Here is a 23236-nt window from a genome sequence, read left to right as displayed (position 1 = left end):
CTTTGATGTGAACCCGGGGGACCTGGGACACGGCTTGGACATAAGTCCCCCAAAACACCAATATCTCTCCCTTCCCATTCCTCCTCTTTCCCCCAGCCACCTCATCCCCCCACTCCCCTCCCCTGCCTGTGCCACCATCAGGCTCCCTGCCCATGATGGATTTTTCAGGCTTTGTTTAGTGACATAACCATCCCAGTAAAACATACAAATGGCCCAACCGTGGATCCTAATGTGCAGTAAACGGTTTTTCACCTTGTATCATTTTTTATGGGAAGAAATTGGCTTTGTGCTTCCCCTGCAGTGCCCCCCGTGAGCACTGATCACTCACAGGGGCAGGGGCGGTTCAGCTTTGATTAACTGTCCCGTGCAATATTCATTTCCGACAAGAGGCTCCCTCTGCTGTCTCTACAGGAACAGGGGGGCGGAGGGGGTGATGGGGGTTGGTGGTGGGAGAGTGCCAGGTTCCTGATTAGATTCAGTTCTTTGTTCCGGTTGTTTTCCAAAGGCACCACCTTCTGCGGTGATCCCACAGCCTTCATCCCTGACTCTGCGTCCTCTGCCCTTTCCTTGGTCCTTCCTATGTTCTGTCACCCATGGAACAGGCGCCTCGGTGCTTCTCTCTCTGCCGCATGGCGATACTGGAGGAGATCTCTGAGATCTTCAGTTCAGGAGATGAAGTAACCTCTGAACCGGCGAGGGGACTCTCCTAACCCCAGGAGGGAAGTTTGGTGATGCTAAACTCAGTATTTCCCAATGCAAGGTCAACTGCTGGATCCTGGCCAGGTCAGCGAACCCACATCTCTGGACTGAGTATGCCTTGAAATTGTTCTCCTTCTGTCCCTTGGCCCAGTCCTACTCAGACTCCACCAGTGGCTTCATTTCCTCCCCTCTGTTCTGAACTGGGGCATCTCCTAAGATTCCAGCCTGAGCTGTCTGCTCTTTTCTGTAAGCATTCCCAGTGGACACTTCTAGAAGGAAGTACATTGGAGCTACAAGTGATTTGGAGGAAGGAAAGCTTTCTGCTGAAAATGAGTTGGGGGATGACTCAGGGTCCCCTCTGCAGCCATGGCGTCGCCCTGCTCTCACAGGCAGCAAATTCCTTGCCTCTCCTCCTGCCTGACTTCCTGCCAGCTGCCTTCTGCATGCCCAGGAAGGTGAGGGGCGCAGCAGGGCTGTGATGCCACTGTCACTCGCTTCCTCTTCTTGCAGCTACTGCTGGTTCTGCCTCTATGGCCAAAAAGGCAGCTGGTCCTCGGCGCTGCACCCCAAGTGTTGCTAGGACTATGTATCTGTGCTTGTGCAGCTTCTGGTCTGTGGATGAAGCCACCGCCACAGTGTCCTGGGTTTCTGTGTGCCCCTCTGGTGGGGGCTGACTGCCCACCTCTCCGCCTGGCCAGCAGTGGGACAGGGATGGCTTGCCACTCAGCATGGAGGCTATGCGCTTGCGTGCACGCAACCACGCATCTGTGTGTGCACTGACTTTGGAGGAATAGCTGCACATTTGGCTCTAAAGCACAGCATAAGTATACACCTAAGAGGTCCTCTAACATAAAGATGATATTTGGGGGAAATATTTTTACTTGAACAAAGGGAAGGTCCTTTGGAAATGTTAAGAAGCTTCTAGAAATGTCAGCACCAATAGTGATGATGGTCACTGTTCTGAGACTCTCTTGCTTCCACTGGCCTCAGACCACACTCCCATGCGGAGCCTTGGGAATGGAGCAAGAGAGCTCAGTTGGGGCTTCCAGTCATCTCAGACACTGAGGTGGGTCCACTCTGGAGCCCACATTTCTGGGTGCATAAAGACCAGCCAGCTGGTGTTGGGGGAGTGTGGCCAGGGTGGAGGGGAGCTCGGTACTGTATGCAGCGCTGGGGGGCTGTGAAGTTTGGCCTGCAGAGGAGGTGGTGGTAGACAAGATCTGAGGGTTTGTCATTTGGGAAAACCATTAGCCAGCCCCTAGTTATTGCAGAGGGCCAAACCAGGGCAGCTGGAGCCTGGGACCCGAAGGTAGTTTCCCTCCTGGCATCTGACCCTCCCCGCAGTCATACAGATCAGAGGGTGGCCTGACACAGGCTGTCAGCCTAGTTGAAGGATTCTTGCGTTGGAAAACAGCTCAGCAAGGTGACGCATCTGAGTCTTTCCCACTTTCAGGAGCCTGGGGTTTTAACCAGTTCTCCTCCAAAGAGGACACTGGAGCTGGAACCACAGATGTAAGGAGTTCACATAACCTCTAGAAGGTGAGACTCCTCAAATTTGCCATGTCTGCAGGCCCCAGGATCCCTGGGACCCAGGAAAACCGAAGGTAAATGCACTCTGTGTTTCCCTGGAGACACGGTCACCTGCTGACAGTTCTTCAGGTGACTATCCAATCCGAGACTTGGGTTCTCAACACAGAAATACAGGAATGAAGCGATGTCAGCTCTTTAACGAGCTTCCTGGAGTTTGGAAATGAAGGCGACTATGTTCTGTCTCCTCATTCCGGGCAATGTCCCCACTCTTCTGCTTCTGCAACCGTGGCCTGGCCTCATAGGGGACAGGACCGCAGGGGACAGGACCAAGAAGGGTGTGAGGTGCAAAGAGGGTTGGGGGGCTACTAAACCCCTGATTTAAGAGCCAGAAAGCCCATCAGTGAAAACAAATCTATTTAGAAGCCTCCAGCAGATTTCAGACACCTTGATTAATCATAACTTGCTACACATTATTTCCCTATAAACAAACTACAATGTTACTCATATAAACAGCTTTATCTTGACAGCTGCAAAATGTCAGGATTTAATGTAGAATGAGCAGAGATACACCATATGTTACCACTCCAGGCCTGGAACACACTAATTCACAGCATATTGCCTCATCCCAAAGAGGTGATTACAAAAGAGGGGCTAGGTTTTTGCCTTGCCACGAATGTACACGCTGCCTCCGAGTCCCCCGTGCCTTCTCTTTGGCTGAGCTGCGGAATGACTAAGACGCAGTACGGAGGAAGGTTCTCAGGGTTGCCAGCAGTGAGCAAGACAGCAGCTCACAAAGCGAGGAGGTGGTCGTGTTAGTATTTTTAAAAATGGACTCAGATAAATACAGGTGTCCCACATTGGGAAACCCATGGTTCCAGTATAATAATAGGGGGCAGGGGGAGAAAGTCAGTTCGCTGCTGGCTTCCTGCCGGGGACGATTGCTGCTGCCTTTGCCAGAATGAAAAGCCTCTGAAAGATAGAAAACAAATAGAACCCCCTAGAAAACAAATAGAGCCCCCTACAGAAACCAACAATTAAGAAACAAGTTAAATGCAAGGGGAAGCTGAATTTATTGTTCACGAAAATGAAGTTTATAAAGGAACTATTTACCTTGGGGTAGTTTTATCCCAAGGGGAGAGAGAGAGATTGGGAATTTTCTCCAATAGGCTGCACTCAGCTAGAAACCCCACAGGGCACATTTTCATGGAGACAATGGTTTCGTGTGTGTTCCCTTTGCTTTCTTTGTCTCCCCTCCTGGACCTCTCTTCTACACTAAATGGCATCCCTCGGGGTGTCCTTGGCCGAGAGCACCCAGGCTGGCTTACCGCCTCTGTTTATAAATACAGTTCTACGGAGGGCAGCCTCGCCCATTCGCCCATTCGTGTATATATATACTGTCTGTCTGCTTTCGTGCTACAGTTGCCAAGTTGAAGAGATACAGCAGAAACCATATGTATGGCCCACAAGGCTGAAAATATTTACTCTCCGGCCCTCTGTAGACAATGTTTGGTGACCCTCTGCTCTAAACTGTACATGTGTTTATGTCACTCCCCAGCCTAAACACTGAAGGCATGCTCTCAATTCATTTTTGGCCACCCAAGAGTCGATCCCCTCCTCTGGGCTCTGGAACCCCAGGTTTCTTTTGGGGAAGGGCCGCTCACATTGCCTAGTCTTGGTGGCTCTGCCAACCGAGGGGTGGGCATCTAGCCACAGGTTGAGACCTACTGTAGCGTCAGTCACCCCCTGACTTGGTCCTGGCTCCCCTTGAGAGCCAACGCCCCTCCCCACTTATCTCTGTTCTAATGCTCATACTCTGTGGTTGTGCCCCACACTCCAGTAACTCTGTTAAGATGACCAGTTCACAGAGATGTCTTCCCCGACCCTGCTGTGATGTGAGTTCCTTGGTAGGCAGGGAATGGTCTCATTTACCTGTATCTCCAGAGCATGGCAAGGCTGCTGAATGCTAGAAGAATGAAGCCCTGTTTTTACCATTGGTACTGTGTTTGGCTATTAAGTTACCATCTTGATCTTATGCTAAGAGTTCCCCAACCCAGCACCCAGCATCAAGTAGCTCTTTCTGCTCTTATGCTGACTTTATTCCTTGGTCCCATTACTGACCTCCTCCCACTGATCTATTTAAGCCCTGAATCTGTACCCCACTCCTGAGATGGGCTTCCACTTCTTCCCCCCAGGCCTGTTTCTTGTTCTTCTTGGTGCTGCTGTGGCTGACAGCTCCGCATCAGATCCTTGGAGCTCATGACGAGAGCTCTGCTATCTGAGACCAGACAGGATAAACTCCTCCCTCCCCTGAAGCCGTTGGGGGAGGCAGGAACCATCCAGATGCTTCCTGCCCTGTTGGACTGCCCTTCCTGGCCTTCGTATCTACATCTAGATCCTGGTAATCCCAGTCTGTCGCATCTATTCCTGACCCCTTGCCAGGCAGCTTCTGACAGGAGAGTGGGATTGCCTCAGGGGCACAAGTAGCCGGGGCAGAGTCCTGGCTCCATGGTTTTTGGCTGAAAGGGGAGTCTTTAATTCTTTCCCTTTGTAAGAAGAGAAATAGCACTCAGGGAGCATACAGCTGGTAAGGTTTAACAGGATAGTCAATGCTCAAACCCTAGGGCCTCTGGCACAGTTCTTTCTCCTGGGCCAGAAGTATGGGGCCATCTTGGAATCTGGAAGTCTTAGTGCCCCAGATCCACCTAGAAGAGATAAGCATTGTGATGCTTTGCAGGCTTCTTGGGGAGGGAGATAAATCACTCTCTGATGCACTTCTCCCTTGCTGTCTACTTTCATGGTGGGCCAGAACATTCTGAGTGTGAGATCCTGTCTGGATGTCGGCATCTTAAACACTAATTCTAATAATTCTTTTTCTCTAATGTTCTTGTGCCAGAAGGACTCCTGGGATGTGCATAACACCTCATATCCTGATCTTGCTGCCTGGGGTCAGGAAGGGTACTTGGTTTCTCTCCAATTGGTATAGTCATCCAAAGAAACAGACCGTCCCACATCCAGCTCTGCAAGTCCAAACACAGAACCTAATTATGCCCAAAGAAGGCACAATTCTCAAGAGGAAATCTCCTTTTGGGCTTCTGAGCTCACTTCTGAAGGTAACTGGCAGATGCTGGTCCCTGCTACCAGGAACTCCTCCAGGAACCATGGGGTCGAAGACAAATCTGGTGATAAATGAGTTTGGTGTAAAGGATGAACAAACATCCTGGAGTGTCCAGGATGGGCTGGCTATGACACACAGGCTGCTTGAATGTTTCCACAAACCTTCAGAATGTCCCTGAGTTCTGGAATCTCTGGCTTACCAACTGCATTGCCGAGACTGTCTTTCGTACTCAGAACACACAAAATCTTTGACCACGAGCCAAGTACTTGTCTGAGTATGGTCCCTGAGCCTTGAAGGACAGCAAAGGGCAGCTGGCATCAGCCTCCTGCCTTCTCCTCTCCTGGCCCCAGCTGGCCCAGGGCTGGGGACAGCTCATTTGCCTTGCCTCTCCAGGCCTCCACGATGGGATTAGAAAACAGAGCCAATCGCTTACATGCTGGCTTCAGTCTAGTTCCTGGTTCCCAGCTCTGAGCTCCTGGCAGAACCTGATAGATGGGCTGCCTTTTCTGTCGAAGCCTTTTCTCCTATTTTAAGGACTTGAGTCTAGAGCTCAGAAGACTCTGGACACCTAAAATATAAATGTCTAAAGGAGCAAAGAGCAGTGTTCAGTCATTACCAAGCAAAGTGACTTCCCCTTTGTGATATTACCCACACATAGATGTGGATTTCAAGAGAGTAATTCCATCATTAACATCAGTACTCAGTTTTAGGGTCCATGATCAAAGGAACGAGACTGATGCAAAGCGAAAGTCAAGCAAAGCTTTATTTCACGCCAAGCATCGAAAATTAAACCGACTGGTGGGGGCTGTCTCTTACGAAGAGACGATGACGACGACCCCGACAAGGCCACTCCCAAGAAGGCCGCTCTGGACGAGGCTGCTCCCCAGACGAGGCCACTCCGGACGAGGCCGCTCCCAGGACGAGGCCGCTCGCCGAGGAGGCCACTCCCAATGACGAAGAGGCGACGACGACGAGGACGACAGCCCTGACGATGCAGACTCTGCTCCCCATGACGCTGCTCCTGACGAGGCCGCTCTGGACGAGGCTGCTCCCAAGAAGAGGCCGCTCCCAGGATGAGGCCTCTGCTGACGAGGCCGCTCCCCGGACAGGGCCATTCCCCAGAATGAGGCTGCTCCGGCAAGGCCACTCCCTGGTTGGGGCCACTCCCCAGAATGATGCCGCTCCAGTGAGTCCACTCATGGCGTGATCAAAGGAACGAGACTGATGCAAAGCGAAAGTCAAGCAAAGCTTTATTTCGTGCCAGCATCAGAAACCAAACTGACTGGTAGGGGCCGTCTCTTACGAAGAGGCTGTTAGGGTCCGTGATCAAAGGAACGAGAGGCGACGACGACGACCCCGACAAGTCTGCTCCCAATGGGGCCGCTCCCCAGATGAGGCCACTACCCAGACGATGCCGCTCCAGACGAGGCCGCTCCGGACGAGGCTGCTCGCCGAGGAGGCCACACATCGACGAGGCCACTCCCCGGAATGACACCGCTCCAGCGAGGCCACTCTGGCGAGGCCGCTGGCGGTGGGGCCGCGGCTCGGGGCGGCGAGGCTGCTCCCCGGCGGTAGGGGCGGCGCCTTTCCCAACAACTGTCACTACCGCGGCTATCCTGACGACTATCCTAACGGCCCTCCCAACTAACGGCTCTAACGGCTCTCCATAAGGGCTATTCTAACTCCTCCTACTACTCCTACTACTCCTACTATTCCCCAGCCTCACAGACTAACCTTTATATAGGTGGTTGAGCCCGGCCCACACACAGGTGGCCAATGGGATTTCAACTCACCACAGTAAATATATGCGCACCCCACTGATTGGATGTCTCCATCCAGCCTGGCCCACCCCTATATCCGGGGTTTGCAACTAAGTTCCTCTGGCTAACCAGGCCTTACATTCCCCCCCTTTTCTTTGGAATTTAGTCAAATCCTTGGCTTTTCAGCCAGTTCTATGTTCTCCTGTTGTAAGGGGTTATATTGAGCATGTAAGACTAACATTTTTATCACTCTAATTTTCTTTGGTACAAATGACATTAGGGCGTTTATAATACAGGGGCCAAAAAGTAACAGTAGTTCACAGTCGGCTGATGAATTAGCCATTCAACGCTTTGTATAAACTTTTCCATTTTTCCTAATTCCGCTTATCTAATTTCCCACCTATACTTTACATAAACCGGTAACAACAGGAGCAACAATAAACTCACAGATTTTTAGTCTTAGCTTTAGTCCATTGTCTGCAGGGTCCATCGGCTGCGGCTTCCATCTCTGGGGGGGGTGTCCTTGTTCTCAGCTCGCTTGATGTGACCTGCATGAACCCAGGCCCTAATGCCTTCTACTTTTACTGCCATGGGGGTGGTCAGGATAACAGTAAACAGTCCCTTCCAGCGAGGCTCCAAGTTTCCCACTTGATAGCGATGGGGTCTCCCAAACATTATTTCAAATGGGGTCATCTTCTTTAAATAGGGTGTACATCGTGCCCTGAGGAGGGCGAAAGGAAGGAGATCCACCCATCCACCATCAGTCTCCAGAATTAGTTTTGTCAAGGTCTCTTTAAGAGTCTGGTTCATTCTCTCTACTTGGCCAGAACTCTGGGGCCGGTAGGCACAATGTAGTTTCCAATTAGTGCCCATGGCCTTGGCCAATGCCTGTGAGACTGAACTCACAAATGCAGGGCCATTGTCTGACCTGATCGTGAGAGGCAGCCCAAACCTAGGAATTATTTCCTCTAGTGGCTTTTTGGCTACCACTCCTGCCATCTCATGTTTGGCAGAAAAAGCCTCTACCCAGCCTGAAAAAGTATCTACAAAAACTAGCATATACTCGTGCCCATATTTTCTGGGTTTCATCTCTGTAAAATCTATTTCCCAATAAATTCCTGGTTCCTTACCTCTTTCTCTTTTCCCTCTTCCCATTCTAGTTCTTCCCACATTAACTGCCTGGCATTGAGCACATCTATCAACTACATCCTGAACCATACGCCCTAATTTAGAAACCTGGAACTGCTTGCCTATAAGCTCCTTGAGTTTGTGTATCCCCAAATGAGAACCCTGATGTATCTGGTCTACTAACTTCTTACCTCGTATTCCAGGAAGAATTATTTTTCCTGTTTTAGTCTTAGCCCAGTCCCCTTCATAGTCCAATTTAACCCATTTCTGTAAATACTTTAATTCTTCTTCTGAATAGTTTGGTTTTTCTGGTAGGGCTGGAGCCGGGAGTGTAACTAGTTCTTGCACTGTTTCTTGGGCTGCTTGCTTTGCAGCTTGATCTGCTAATTGGTTTCCTTTTGAAATCAGATCAGTCCCCTTTTGGTGTCCCATGCAATGCATAACAGCCACCTCTTTTGGGTCCAAATAGCCTGGAGGAGAGCCAATATTTCTCCTCTGTTTTTAATTCCTTTTCCTTCTGCTGTTAATAGGCCCCTTTCTTTATAAATAGCCCCATATATATGGAGAGTAGCAAAGGCATACCTGCTGTCCGTATAGATGTTGGCGGTTTTACCTTTGGCCATCTGCAGTGACTTGGTGAGTGCAATCAGTTCCGCTTTTGTGCTGAAGTTCCGTGTGGCAGGGCTGCTGTCCAGAGTTCCTGCTCAGGAGAAACCACCGCAGCCCCTGCATACCTCTTTCCATTGACCATGTAGCTACTCCCATCTGTGAACAGAGTCATCTCGGCATCTGGGAGGGGAATGTTTCTGAGATCCGGCCTTATTCCTGCGACTTGGGTTAGGACCTCCCCGCAGTCATGTGGGTGGTCAGCCAGCTCCTCTGGCAACAGCGTGGCTGGATTTAGCACCACCAGGGGATGGAAGGTCACTCTTGGTTCGTTGAGGAGGAGGGTCTGATACCCCATCACTCAGGCATTTGTCATCCATTGGTCTGGTGGAGTCCAGAGAAGGCCCTTGATAGCGTGGGTGGTGGTCAAGATGAGATTTTGACCCAAATTCAATTTACTTGCATCCTTGACCAGGAGGGCCGTGGCAGCAATTATGCGGAGGCAAGGGGGAAACCCAGCTGCTACTGGGTCTAGTTTCTTGCTAAGACAGGCTCCTGGCCTTTGCCAAGGCCCCAGGGTCTGAGTCAAAACTCCTTTGGCCACCCCTGCTTTTTCATCCACATACAAGTGGAAGGGCTTGGTAACATCTGGGATGGCCAATGCTGGGGCACTCAGTAAGGCTGTTTGTAATTCCCGAAATTATCCTTCTGACTCAGCTGCCCACTCTATCATAGTGAGCACCCCTTTTGCCAGTTCGTAGAGAGGTCGGGCAATCGCCGCAAACCGCGGTATCCACAGTCAAGAATAGCCCACCGTCCCAAGAAACTCCCTCACTTGTTGGGACATGGAGGGTCAGAGGTATCGGGTGATCAGCTATTTCCTGGCCTCAGACAGTGAAGAACACTCCCTTGTGGAGATCAAAGCCTAGATAAGGGGCATGGCTCTGACAGCTGTGCTTTCTTTGCTGATACCTGATGCCCTTTTTCCTGCAGAGTCTGTAAGAGAGGTCTCATCCCCCCACAACATGACTCATAGTCCTCAGTGGCTACTAGCAAGTCATCAACATACTGTAACAGAGTGACTCCCAGGTTGGAGGTTCTGTACTCAAGCAAATCCTCATATAGGGCCTCATCGAAAATGGTGGGTGAATTCTTGAACCCTTGGGGAAGTCTTGTCCAGGTGAGCTGGCCTTGGAAACCTTCCTGTGGGTCGGACCACTCAAAAGCAAAAAGGGGTTGAGATTCCCTTGCTAAAGATATGCAGAAAAATGCATCCTTGAGATCTAAGACAGCATACACAGTTCTTTTGGGGCCCAGGAGGGAGAGTAGGGTATAGGGGTTAGGCACCGTTGGGTGGATATCTTCAACCCGTTTATTAACTTCCTGCAAGTCCTGAATGGGTCAGTACTCCCCAGTCTCGGCCTTTTTGACTGACAGCAAAGGTGTGTTCCATGGAGATTTGCAAGGAACTAGAATCCTGTCTCCTCGGAGGCGGTTAAAGTGTTTTCTGATCCCTTCCTTTGCTTCCCAGGGAACGGGATACTGTTGAACATGAGCAGCCATAGCTGTCACCTTTAGTTGTACCACCACTGGAGGTTGTCCCCTGGCCAAGCCAGGGGGCTTCCCTTCTGCCCAGACCACGGGAAACTCGACCTGTAGGATTTGGAGAAGGCTCCCCCCTTTTGTCTCCTCTGGTTTTGAGACTGGCTCGTAAAGGAGGTATTCATCTACTGCTGCCATAAGCACCTGACAGTGGGTTGTCTCAAGGTTATAGTCATGTCTTCCTTCCTCCCAAGAACTGAATGCCGGCTCGTAACTTGTGGAGGAGATCTCTTCCCATCAAGTTAAATGGGGCATTAGGGAGGACCAAAAATCGATGTTTAACTATTCCCAAGGCCAAATTTAAAGTCCTTTCTGTTGTCCATTTATGTCTCTCTGTACCATTTGCTCCTTGTACCCAGACTTCCCCTCCAAGTAGTTTTCCCATAGGTTTAAGTAATGATGAAAATTGGGCTCCTGTGTCCACCAAAAAATCAACTGATTTCCCCTCCACTTCAATTTTTACCCGAGGTTCAGGGAGGGGCTCCGAACCATGGCCCCTTTAGTCTCTGGTGGCAAGCATTGCTGTCTTCCTTTTGGGGCACTCCTTGGCCCAATGTACTTTTTCCTTACAGTAAGCACACTGATCTGAATCTAAGTCTTCCTGCCTGCCTTCTCTGTGCTTAGGCTTTTCCTTCCATTTACTATCCCCTACCTATCTCATGTAATGCCAAAACTTTAACCAGCTTTTGTCTGTCTTTTATCCTCCTGTGCATCCCTGTTGTTAAACACCTTTTCTGCTATTCCCACTAACTCAGATTCTTGCCTTCAAATCCTTCAATTTTCTGAAGTTTCCTCCCTATATCTGGGGCTGACTGACTGGCAAAAGCAAGATTCACTGCCCTCTGATTTTTGGGTACCTCAGGGTCGATTGGGCTATACATTTTATAGGCTTCAATAAGCTTTTCTAGGAAAGCTCCTGGAGAGTCACTGTACTAATTCTGGTTTAGTCTGAGTGCAGCTTTTACTTCTGGAAATTCTTACCCATTTCAGCTCCAGGACTTCAACACATTCAAGACCTGTATCTGTTCTGAAAGTCTCCCATATGAATTTCCTTTAAGACAGAATTCATCTTGCAAGAGAATTTAAACAATTACAAATGACAAAAACTCAGAATAGATATCGTTAAATATCAAGTGATGACCCTTATCAAAACATCAAAACTTTAGGAAATGTATAGAACCTCTGGAGTAGTTACAGCATTTACCCAAATGTAACCCAAGGTTTATCATTGATTTAGCAGTACTTCCTGAGTAACTTAGCATATCAAGGAAAAGCCTTATGAGTCAAAGAGATCTCTTTTACAATTCTGGGCAGGCAAAGAGAAAACCATTTACATTTTCTTAGAAACATCTCAATCTCTAGTGAAGACTAAATATTAACGAATTGTGAACTGTTGCAACAGCAGTTAAGCACAAAACATGTTTACCAACAGATTTCAAAAGCACAAACCCAGTTCCAGCAACCAGCACCCTATCACTTCATTCCATTTGTCATCCAAGCAAAACTTCAAAGCTTCAGGTTACCAAAGACTCCGAAAGCTACTTTAACAATTACCCATTAAAACCCCGAGACAGACAGTTAACCATCAGCCCAGGCATCCCTCTGCCAACAGACCTCATGTTCCACCTGGGCCCATTCCACTTCAGACGCCATGCTTTCCCCGCCAGCAAGGGGGAGGGGCTAGGCAGTCCACGTCGGGCCAGAGAAGGCAAGGAATTCCCTGAAACAGAGAGTTTTGACAGCTGCTTGAGAATATTCCTTAAAGTCTCTGTCTCGAGGTTGGTTCATCCCACAGCGCCAGTTCTGCTTACCACAAGTAGCCCACTAGGCATTCATATTCCACGCCCGGCTCCAATGAGCATCAGCATTGGGCACCTTAACCTGGCATTAGACTAACCCCATTTGGCTCCAGTTATAGCCCTTAACACACGAAATGAGTGAGGGAGAAGCCCCACATCTATTATGAGGAACGGAGAGATGAAAGTCAGCGTCCCCTTACTCTCTGCTTGCCCCATTCCTTCAATCATAACAAACAACACAACAGACAACAAAAAGACAACACAAAGACAACCGCAGACCCAGCTGTCCTGCTGCTGGTGGGGATTTTCTCGGTCCTTGGTGACCGCCTAGGGGGACTCTAACCCCCCAGCTGCCCAGGGGGACTCAAACCCCCCGGCCACCACCCAGGGGGCTAGAACCCCCTGGCAGGCCCCTGACTGCCCAGGGGGACTCGAACCCCCTTGGCGACCGCCTAGGGAGACTCGAACCCCCTGGCAATCTACCAGTGGAGGGAAGGGGCGTCCCCGCATCCACTCCAGCCCTGGGGAGCATAGCTGTGTCTAGCTTCTCCCCTGTGGGCCATACCCTGGAGCTCCAACCAGACAGACAGATAGGATCCTGTGATCTTACCTCCGGAGGCTGTTCGCAGAAATTCTGATGCTGGCTCAGTTCTCGCCATTTGATTCTGGACGAGCCCCCAATGTTAGGGTCTGTGATCAAAGGAACGAGACTGATGCAAAGCGAAAGTCAAGCAAAGCTTTATTTCATGCCAAGCATTGAAAATCAAACCGACTGGTAGGGGCCGTCTCTTACGAAGAGACGATGACAATAACCCCAACAAGGCCACTCCCAAGAAGGCTGCTCCGGACAAGGCCGCTCCCAGGATGAGGCCACTCCAGACAAGGCCGCTCTGGACGAGGCTGCTCACAGAGGAGACTGCTCCCCGGACAGGCCGCTCCCCGGATGAGGCTGCTCCTGATGATGAAGAGGTGACAACAACGAGGACGACAGCCCTGACAACACAGATTCTGCTCCTCATGATGCTGCTCCTGACAAGGCTGCTTCCCGGACGGGGCTGCTCCCCAGAATGATGCCTCTACAGCGAGGCCGCTTGCAGCCGTGATCAAAGGAACGAGACTGATGCAAAGCGAAAGTCAAGCAAAACTTTATTTTGTACCAGTATCAGAAACCAAACTGACCGGTAGGGGCCGTCTCTTATGAAGAGGCTGTTAGGGTCTGTGATCAAAGGAACGAGAGGCGATGATGATGACCCCGACAAGGCCGCTCCCAATGTGGCCACTCTGGACGAGGCCATTCCCGATGGGGCCGCTCCCCAGACAAGGCCGCTCCCCAGACAACGCCGCTCCGGACGAGGCTGCTCGCCGAGGAGGCCGCACGCCGATGAGGCCGCTCCCCGGAATGATGCCACTCTGGCGAGGCCGCTCTGGCAAGGCCGCTGGTGGTGGGGCCGTGGCTCGGGGCGGCGAGGCCGCTGGCGGCAGGGCCACGGCTCGGTGTTGGCGAGGCCGCTCCCGGCGGTGCGGTGGCTCGGTGGTGGCGAGGCTGCTCCCCGGTGGTAGGGGTGGCGCAGTTCCCAACAACTATCACTACAGTGGCTATCTTGACGGCTATCCTAACGGCTCTCCCAACTAACGGCTCTAATGGCTCTCCGTAAGGGCTATTCTAACTCCTCCTACTACTCCTACTACTCCTATTACTCCCCAGCCTCACAGACTAACCTTTATATAGGTGGTTGAGCCCAGCCCACACACAGGTGGCCAATGGGATTTCAACTCACCACAGTAAATATATGTGCACCCCACTGATTGGATGTCTCCATCCAGCCTGGCCCACCCCTATATCCGGGGTTTACAGCTAAGTTCCTCTGGCTAACCAGGCCCTTACACTCAGCAATCAGATTAACGTGGGTTTCTCCACATTTGTACTGCGTGCGTGTGCGTGCGTGTGTGTGTGTTTGTGATGAGAAAGAGAACAAAATGAGTTTTCAAAACAAAATATCCTTGGATTCTCATTACCTATTGGTGAGTGCTAACTTGAACATTCTCTGCTATGAGTTCATATACAACTGATTGCAGTCTCAGTCAGTCCCATGGGGGAAAAGCAAGGCTGGGTGATGGCTGCGAGTTTGGCATTTGCTTTAAAGGCTTTTACGGATCCTAGAGTCACTTCATAGTTAGCAGGGCTGATGGAGGTGAGCAACAGCAGGGTCATCCAAAGCCAGTGGATAATCTGTAAGTCATTACCAATGTTTTTGAAATGTACCATTTGATCAGTCTCAGAATCTGATTTGCCTTCCTAATCATGCTCTTCTTGCACTGATGTTAAAACGAACATTGCTTTCCAATGAAAAATAAAACCAGCTCTTACTACAGTGCTGAATCCACTGTGCATGGTGCAAATACCTGAAAGAAAAGGAAGAACACACAGGAGAGGAAAAATATTAAAGGACAAAGAGGAGGGTGGTGGCAGAGGAGCCTCATCCTTGCCTCTGATTGATTTTTCTTGCCGCAGCCGGTGAGGGAATGCAAAGTGGAGTCAATTCTCAGGACCTAAGCCCACTGCACATTTTCTGCTCAGAGGTCTGTTTTCCTGTATGTAACTTCAGAGCCCCTGATTCCAGCCTGATGCAGGGCTGTGTGGAAGGGGGATGGTCTCACCTGTTTGCCTTGTTCAGAGGAGCAGTATTTGTACATTGTGTGAAATTCACAATATACAATAATATACAATACAGTGCAGCTCAGTCTCCCTCCCACTGTGTCCCTAGCCCTTCTCTCCCGAGGTAGCCCCATCACCCCTGCAGTACTTTCTGTCTGATGGGACTGAGGTATCTCTTCTTGACTCGGCTGCTCAGAGACAGCTGTCCTCCTAGTCCCTTGAGCTCTGGTGCCGTTGCTCATTCCCTTGGCATCTGAACAAAGGCTTTGAACAAATCGATCCTCCTGGGTTTTCGATGCCTGAGAAAAGTCACGTTCTTTCTGAGCTTCAAGCATCCCCAGACACCGTTCCCCACTCCCGACCCATCTGCGTCTCCATTCTTTCTCTCCTTGATGTTTTCCAGTTCGTGTTAAAGGACTCCAAAGGCCCTTTCCTGGTGTGGGTGGCCTCTCTCTCTCCACAGGGTAGCATCTGACAATCTTGTTTCGATCTTCTTGTCAAAGCCCGCTTCATCCTGGGCTCTGGCTTCCCTGCCTCAGCTTCTCCCTGAGTGTCCCTCTCCAATCTCTGCTGAGTTGTCCTCTTTCTTCTGATCATTTCTTCTCCTCCCTCCCTCTCCACGCTTTACACACATCCTTATTACAAAGGCAACTCTCAAATCTGTGACTCTACATGTGACCCTTACCCTCCACTCCAGACTCAATTTCTCTCTCTCTGCTGGACAATTCCCCCATGATGTCCCCTGTACAGCCACAGTCCGAGCTTATGCCCTTCCTCTGATACTGTCCCCTTCTCTGACCTTTAGTGTTTTTGAAAATAGTTCCATCCCTTGCCCAGACACCCTTAACTCCTCCAGACATTTGCCTCATCCCCCAGACTAGTCAATTCTCTCTTGACATTTTTTGCCATAACCATTCTCTTATCTCAGTTCATACAACTGCCATTTCATGTCCAGACCTTTCTGGCCCAGCACCTGAATGAGGTCAGCAAACTTTTAACTGATTCTCCTTCAGCTTTTTGTCTTTCTTCCCAATTGACTTGACATATCATCTTCAGGATAAATAACATCCCCAAATATGATTTTATCATGTCATCCTCCTAAATGGAGTTTATTTTTTTAAGCCTAGATAAGCTGTTATAAAGCAGACAAGATTCTGTAAATTCAGACTTATCCTTTTTTCCTGGTTTCAACTATCAAAAGGGAACACTAGTATATACTTTTCTTGAAAAGTATATTGCTGAAAGAAAACAGCTTTATAGCCTGACTTCCACATCAACCTCAAACAGTCCCTAATTTACCTTTTCCATTTTATCTGCTGTGTTGTTTTGGTTTTATTTTGGAGGCATTGTGGTGCAGTGAGTCAAAGGGCTCTGGGTTCACTCAGCCTGTTTGTATTCCAGATCCTCTGAAAACGTGTTGTGTCTCTTTAGAGAAGTTTGTAAAAACCCTTCCAAGCTTTAACTTGCACCTCTTTCATTAAAGATGGGAATAACACATCTGTATCATAAATAATTCTCTGGATCACTTAATCCATGTAAAATGTGTAGCAATTGCCTGGCATATCATCGTGTCAAATAAACATTCATCCTTGTTTGATCTTCCCAAGTGTGAGCCCTCTGCTTTAGACAAACCGACATACCCAGTTTCTCTTGAATAATGTCTTATGCATTTCTTTCTCCTTGGCTTTGTTCATGTTTCTTCTAAAAATCCTCTCCATTTTTTAAAGTCTAACCTATGTTCCACTCTCTCCATGAAGTCTTGCCCTGATTTTGCTCTAGCCAAGCTCTTCTGTGCGATACTGTCATGGTGGGCACATGTCATTATACATTTGTCAAAACCCATAGCATGGGCAAGACAAAGAGTGAATCCTGATGTAAACTGTGGACTTTAGTTGGGAATAACCAATCAATACTGGCTCATCAGTTGTAACAAATGTACTGTAATTATGGAAGATGTTAATAATAGGGAGGGAAAGATAGAGTGTATGGAAACTCTCTGCGCTTATCTTTCACTTTCCCTATAAACATAAAACTGCTCTAAAAAATAAGCCTATTAATGAAAGGAAAAAAAAAAAAAAAACTCTGACCTGTCTGCATGTGAGAAAGGCTCATTTCTTCAACCTTCTGCCTAAGGTTTGTCTGGCTCGAAGATACCCAAAAGGGGACCCTTCGTCATATTGTGTCATGAATTCTTCTACCTTATTTTTGCAGGACAGAGTCAAGAGATAATGTAGCTCAAGAAAAAAAGAGCATAAAATAAGGAAGGTCTGAGTTTATATCCTGGCTCTTCTTTTCACATGGTGATTTCGCTTGCACAAGTTATTTAACTTTTTTCAGCCTCAAGATCCTCATCTGTAAAATGGGAATAATCATAACATTTATCTGTCAGGTTGTTGTAGTCGACTAATCTGGCAGTTGCTCTCCTGTTATCACATGAGGTAAGAGCTGGCTTTATTGCCAAGTAGTCTACCAGAGGCCCAATTTCTCTATAAACACAAATGAAAACGTGACTGCTTTCTTGGTCAAAAAGTGATCAGATTTAGAGAAATCAGGTTATTTGGTGACAAGGGTAGACACAAAGGACTTTTCACCCTCACATACATGCGATCCACAACATGGAAGAAGCTCTCTGCTGGTGGCAGCTGAATCTGAAACGCTACGGCATCATTGTGTCAGTTATTAGCGTTTAACATGACGGAGATTTCCACTTGGGTCTTCATCTTGCTGCTACAGCACCAGGAACACAGGACCTCTGAGGTGGGATCAGTCCTGGAAGTGGTTTAAGTCACTTCCGTTGGCATCCAGTGGACTGGGACTCAGTTCACATGATCACCGGGAGCTGAGAGGGAGCCCCACCCTGCCATGTACAAAGGGGAAACACACCAGTGAGCACAGAGCCTCGTCTCTGAAGAGTCATCTTAACAAAAGTTTGTGGGCTCAGAAATAATCATTCCAATGCCATCCAGTTCCGTGCTGGTAAAAGGGAACTGTCCAAGGGCTTTTGTTTGCAAATAAAATATTGATGATTTCAAATAGTGGTTGAATTGAAAGGCTAAGAAGAGAGAGGGTGATCTCTCAGGAATGGGAAGAGAGAAGACTGATTGCTTCTGTGATCTATTGTTTGAAGGAGGGCTTCGACATTTTAATGATGAGAGAGAGAATCCTCTCGTTCACTCCAGCCAATCCCAGCAGAAAACGTTGTGCTCCCAAACTATGGATAAAAGTGTCAGAAATGAAATCCATTTCCTTCTGCAGATTAAAAGTAGAGAAGGCAGTTTTGCCTAGGGACAAAGGCCTGACATCGCTTTGCAGTGCAGCATGTGAAATGCCTTTCTCACTTCTGTGTTTGCACACACATTACCCATGTAGATTTCCCTTCGTCCCTGCGCAGAGTTTCCTTCAAGCAACAGGACAGGCCGATGACTGGATCAGTTTTTTTGTCTGGCCCACATGGTCCAAAGCAAATACTCAGATCAACAAGGGCGCTGTTGAGGAACCAAGTGGGCTCTCCTTTGGTTTATTCTCCTTTCAATTACTCTTACTATTTGTTTGAGCTAGCACAGGTGGCCTAGTCTCATTTGTAATATTTATGATAATACTGTTTGAGTGCTAGATAATAATCTTGTCGCTCATTAGGTAATTTCCATTACAAATACCCATCATCAAACATGCTTCATCACAGCCCAACTCCTGAAGGCGCGGAAGTGACCAGAGCGAGCCTCACTGTCCCCCAGCTGCCGCCCGCACACAGGCTCCACACACAAGACGGGATGCAGAGAGCCAGGCCCTCCAGCGGTCATCAAAGGAAACAGAAAGGAAAGAACGCCCTCACTGAGCCCCTTTTGGGGGCCAGGGCTCACCTGCGCCTCTGTCCCAGGGTTTTCCTTCGTCCCCACGAGGAGCCTGAGAGAGGAGGTGTCATCTTCTTGTGCAGCTGGAGACACTGAGGCGTGAGAAATGTAGGTTCTTTGCTCAGGATCCCGTAGCTGGTCGGCGGGGGGTAGAGCTGTAATGAGAATTCCCATCCGCAGAGTTTCAAGTCCCGCGTTCTGTCAGCTGCGCTTTGCTGCAGGCAGGGAAATGGAAGGGCGAGTAGGCCGCAGCCGCCCCTGGCCGCCGCGGGCACCGTGATCACCGGGAGCTGGGGCGTCCCGATGCCCAGCCTGCAGGACGTGGCCCATCTCCTCCACGCTTCGTGGGCCCCTGGGGGGCCTCTGCCCCTCCACCTCCAGTGCCATCTGTTCCCTTGCCTGGGAAGCTGTGGGGAGAGGGGAGCCCATCAGGCCCTTGGGCTCTAAGTGGGGGCTCTTGTTGCCTGCTGTGATCCTGGAGTCCAGCAGGTGTGGACAGAGCCACGCGGACCGGAATGGGGCTCTAGCTGAAGAAAGGCAGTGCTGAGGATTCCTTCCCCTTGGCTGCATGTCCCCTGACCTGCCACCCTGCGCCTGTGGGCTGTACCCTGGGGAAGAGCGTGAGCTTCCCTCTTGAGCTGAGACAGGGAGGAGGGAGTGGGAGTGAAGTGCCCTGATGGTGAAGGTTCTACCCTCAGTCTCGGCATCGTGCCCAGCAGCTCTTGCTGGTGGAATAGCCTCTCCGGAAGGAGCTCTGGCTTCATCCAGTTCTGCCTTCTTGCTCGGGCTGTCTCGGTGCTGGGATGTTCTCCTTCCTCTCTGTTCTTTCTGTGTGTAGAGGAGTAGGGAGTGTGGCCATGACGTCAAGGAATCCAGGAGGAGGACCTGGGGGAAGAAAAGAAGGATCTGGGCCTTTCTAGTCCTCTTTGGCGTCTTCTGAAGCCTGGCTTGGATTCTGTTGTTTAACTACTCGGGTTCTGTAGGGCTTTATCCCTGAGCCCCGGGGCCTGGAGTTCAGGGGTGCCCTCCCGCTGCCGCAGCAGAGCAGAGCCGAAGTCGGCGAGCAGCTGCTGGGGCTGGAGGGGGCAGGAGACATGACTCACACCATGTCCACCTCCCTTCTCTAGCCAACAGCCTCCTCATCTGAAGGGGGCGGGCCTCATGGCATCACTCCCCGGGATTTCTCCATCTTTGGAATTCCTCAAGACCTGCATCATAGGTTTTGTCTTCCTTTGGCTCAGGCCATGTCACTCTCCAAGGCTACCGTCCTGTTTTGGAAATTCGGCCACTTCTAAATGACACATGGGCAGAGAGGTGGCCTGCAAATTCCTGTGGGTGTTAGAAATGGTGTTCCCTGCGAGCTGCTGTTGTTCCTGGAGTGAGGTCACATGCTTGCAGTCCAGTCAGCTCTTTCGGCTGTTTCTCGGGCCTTGGAGCCTGGCAAGAGCCCTGCCTTCCTCTAGCAGGTACTGCTGTTTTCTCTGACATGTCCAAGTCACCGCAAAGCCAGCCCCTGTTTACCAGCGAGTCTGATCCAGTTTGATTTAGTTTATATCAAGCACCTGCATGTGGAATTCTCCAGATTGGGTGCTGGAGTTCGCACAGAGTTTGTGTGGTCCTGGCCCTTGAGGAGCATGCAGTCCGGCAGGCAGTGGATAGAGGCCGTGCTGGTGTGTGCAAAGGGGTGAGGCCAACACACAGATGACCCAGTTCCAGGTAGTCAGGGCCTCTGTTTCCCCTCTTTCTTATGGGTTATTCCCACTGGTGATGCTGGCTCTTAGAGGTGGGTTTTCTGGGGGACCTAGAGGATATGCAGAAGTGACCCTCGGGACCCTTTGTCCAGAAGAGAACAGAGAAGCCTGTCCCTTGTCCTGAGGTTGGAGATAGGACTAATCTGCCTTTTCCACTTGATACGTTGAGGGGGGATTCTGTCACATGTATTTATTATGGCAAAGTGGCGTTGTGCCATGTCTGTGTGGTGTGGGGGACACACGACCAAGTGGGGAGTTAGAGCCCAGTCCTCGTCCCAGGCCTGAGACTAGTGGACTCATAACCTCCATCATGTTCTCACCCCTTGGGCTCGGGGTCCTTCCTCTGTATGTGGGGTGGTTGGAAGAGCTTATTTCTGAGGGTCCCTCTGGATCTGCTGCCGTGGTCACCCAAACTGCCCCTAGGAGCGCCTGTCTTCACCTGCAGGAAGAAAGCCCTCGTGACCTCCTGGGGCATCTCCTGGGACGGCCTCCCTGCCTTGTTCCAGCACCCTTGCTCAGTGCCCTCACACCGCAGCCCAGAGCCACTGTGTACTCAGGGAATTGAAACCTGTCCTTCTAGGCAGTAAAGCAACCGCCACAAAATCCAATCATACCTTTACAATCCAATTAGTGTGATTTGGGGGATGCTCTTTTTAGAACTGGATTCCTGTTGGCTTCATTAGAATAATTGCGAGGTGACTTACACAGGCACTGAGGTCCCCATTGAAAAGCACCATGAGGGCCTTTGGCTGTGTCCTCTGTCGAAAGATGACACTGACAAGGATGAGTTGATAGATTCTGGGGGATGCAGTCACACACTGAGGAATTACATTATTTTGTAGTTTTTTATTGGGCAGTTGTTTTATTGTAAACTGTCTCAGGTGGGAAAGCATGACTGAGGATAATCAGGCTTGCTAGGATAGTGGAGACTGGTGTGTGTGTGTGTGTGTGTGTGTGTGTGTGTGTTTAGAATGGAGGGGGTTGGTTAGGGGTTCAACTGTCTGGAAGAAGAGGAAGTTTTACATGAGCCCAGGCTTCTAGAAAGGTCCAAGAGGAAACCTCAGCTTTCCCAGCACCCCTTCTTTGGAGCTGGCCCCTCAGCATCCCCAGATGGGGGCCCTCTGTTTTCAGCCCTGGAGACTCAGCCCTCCAGTGAGTGGCTCCCCAGAGATGCAGTCTCCCTGGAGACTTAATTGGCAATGCTTCACAGAGCACAGAAACTTGGGATATGACAGTTCTTGCTCTTTAAATTGTCAAGGAAGGAAAGGTGCTTTGAACTGCAGCTGTTGGAAGGGCAGGGGGACCTCGCTTAGAGTCACCCCTGCCTCTGTGAATGTTCAGAGAGCATGAAGTAGCGACAGGGAGACAAACAGATCGATGGGTGCGGTGGCCAAGATGAGCACAACAGGCCATTTTATGGTCAGGCCGTGAGGATCCTGGAGAAGCAAGGCCGGCTGCAGCATCTGGGACCAGCACTCGCTGAGCTGCTGCAGCAGACCCTCTGTGGGCACAGTGGGGGCCGAGCCTGCTTTGACCATTTGTCATGACTCTGGCCTTGCGGCAGGTGGCTGTGCCCCCTGGTGACCCAAACATTGGTGGTTCCGGGCTCTCCCTGTGGTGGGACTTCCCTAGGATAACTGGACAGCTGGTCCAGGGCCGAGAAGGCAGGAAGTCAGAAGGGACCTCATATAAAAAGAACAATCTGGAAGCACAGAGATGGGGAGCTCTCCAGGCTTATCCTGGCCTGGGAGGAAGGAGAGTTCTGGACAAGCCTGGGGAGGGGAAGGAATGTGATGGGGGCATCTGGATCCAGACTGGGACTCAGGTGAACAGAGGTGTAAAGAGGTAGAGGAATGGTGGACAATCCTCAAGACGGTTTCTTCTGGAGAGTTTTAAATTTCAGTATATGCTGTGGAATGCTGGAGTTAGTTCTTGGCTGTGGCATTTGTCATTGGAACTTGGAACTGTCCCTTGGCCCCCAACTCAAATGCTTATCTGAAACCTTTGAGTCATCCAGTTTGTCTCTTCTCCTGATACTTGATAATAAGATCCTGAGGAGAGTAACCACGTGTGTTTTCATCATGTACCCAAACAGCAGGACATGGAGTAATGCTCATCCTTTTCTCTCCTTCCTTTGCCTTAGTTTTTAAAAACTCAGGGCCCTTCTCTTTCCCTTTCTTGTGTCAAGAGGGGAGGAGAAATACAGCTGACAGGGAAGTGGATAAGGAGTAAACGATTATCCCTGAGTTAGATTATGAACTACGAGAAGTGGGTCCTTTCTGGTAAAAGGTACGGGGTCCTTTCTGGTACAGGGTCATTGCATATTTTTTGAATGAAGCATGCAAGGAGAACTAAGCCTCAACACTGGGAATTTATGGTCAGAAAGACATAGAAAAAAATCTTTCCTGCTTTCCCACGGACTGGCTCTTGGCCTCCTGGGGAAGTTGTTGGCTCTTCCTCAATGGCCAGTTGCTGCACATTTGTTCGCCTTGCTGGCTGGGTGTGCAGGGCTCTGAGCCTCACCACCCCATCCTGAGAAGCTGGGCATGTCACAGTCTGGTTCGTGCTTCCAGAACACATGGCCCTCAAGCTTTAACGTATAACAACCCATGACACTCCTCAATCCATCCTTGATAATCAATTGGTCTCTGATGACCTCCATTAGCATTCTTATTAGGTCTGAACCAGAAACTCTGAACCTGCGGACTCTTCTCTTTAGCCATCTCTGCACCTGCGGCC

This window comes from Enhydra lutris, unplaced genomic scaffold (assembly GCF_002288905.1).
Source record: "Enhydra lutris kenyoni isolate GAN:26980312 unplaced genomic scaffold, ASM228890v2 scaffoldscaffold27, whole genome shotgun sequence".
Taxonomy (NCBI): Eukaryota; Metazoa; Chordata; class Mammalia; order Carnivora; family Mustelidae; genus Enhydra; species Enhydra lutris.
This window is presented reverse-complemented; position numbering follows the sequence as displayed.